The sequence below is a fragment of the Pogona vitticeps genome, chromosome 2 (genome assembly GCF_051106095.1).
Source record: "Pogona vitticeps strain Pit_001003342236 chromosome 2, PviZW2.1, whole genome shotgun sequence".
In the NCBI taxonomy this organism is placed as follows: Eukaryota; Metazoa; Chordata; class Lepidosauria; order Squamata; family Agamidae; genus Pogona; species Pogona vitticeps.
The window spans coordinates 64,822,180-64,823,570 of record NC_135784.1 but is presented as its reverse complement, the minus strand read 5'-3'; positions in this window follow the sequence as shown (position 1 = coordinate 64,823,570).

Below are 1,391 nucleotides of genomic sequence, written 5' to 3'. Positions count from 1 at the left end.
GTTGAATAATATGGGGGACAGAACAAAACCCTGGGGGACATCACAGGCCAACGGCCAAGATGTTAGACAGGATTCCCCCAACACCACTTTCTGAGTTCAGACATCCAGGAAGGATTGGAACCACTGTATCTCCAAGACCCATCCCAGAAAGGTGCCCCATGGCTGATGGTATTGAAAGCCACTAAGAGGTCCAGCAGAGACAACAGGGACACACTCCCCCTGTCCAGTGCCTGGTGTAGGTCAACCACCAAGGCAACGTGAGCCCTCTCTGTTCCATAACCAGGCCTAAAGCCAGCCTGAAATGGTTGAAATTAGCACAACTGAATAATTAGCATAGATCTGTCGATGACCCATCATATAGTGTTTGATTATTTGGAGAATTTGTTATGATCTCTATGCTTCTAGTCATTATCTTTTCCCTGGGAACCAACTTTATCCCTTCCACCCTTTTGCGATCTTTCCAAATAACATTCCACTTAGGGACCAACTCTGTCCCTCTTCCTTGCTCTCTTCACATCTAGCTCCTCCCTGCAGCGAACAGGCAATCATTATGTAGTAGGTGCCTCAGCACAAGGAGATTGAAATCTGAGCTAGTGAAGAACCCGGGAGCCCTGATGGTGTACTTCAAGGGTTCCTGGAAGGTCACATGTTCCCCAACCTAGTTACTGTACAAGCAGAACTTAATTTTAGAGCACAAACCGAGTGAATGCTGGTAAGGGAGCAATGACAGCAGGTGGGCAAGGAAGAAGAGCCGCAACCTTCACTAAGTGTGCTAATCCCAATTGTTTTGTCACACTGGTTAATCTTTAAGAGCGCAGCCGTGAGGAGGGCCTCAACAATAAAAATCTGAGTTCTTCAAAAGCAAAACGCCCGCTTCTGACCCGAGCGAAGACGCATCTGCGGATAAAGGAAAACCTGCTGAGTCAGATGGCGCCGCAGGCTTTGGCCGCCCGTCTGCCTCAGTTTCCTCATGAGTAAAACCAGCAGGCACGGTCCGTCAGCCAGTCTCTCCTTTGCTACATCAGGAAGCGGTTTCTATGTCTTTGTTCCCAAGCTTGGAAACATCAAATCATGTTTACAGTCAATCTTGGCCGCTCCGCATTATATACCTCAGGATCACCGCGCGTTCCCTTGCCTTCCTTTTGGACAAACATGGAGATGGTGTGCGTGTGTGTGTGTGTGATATCTTACATGCACTATCTCGATGGAATCCCTTCCCCCTCCCCCCACACACACTAGGATAAAGAGCCTAAAAATAAAGCGACTTGAGTGCCTATCTCCTCTAAATCAGCTCATTCTATTAATAAATGATTAAGACAGCAAGCGGAAAACACTTAAAAGGAGCGGGAAACGCGCCACGCCGGCGACTGGCAGAGGCGACTCTCTTCGGG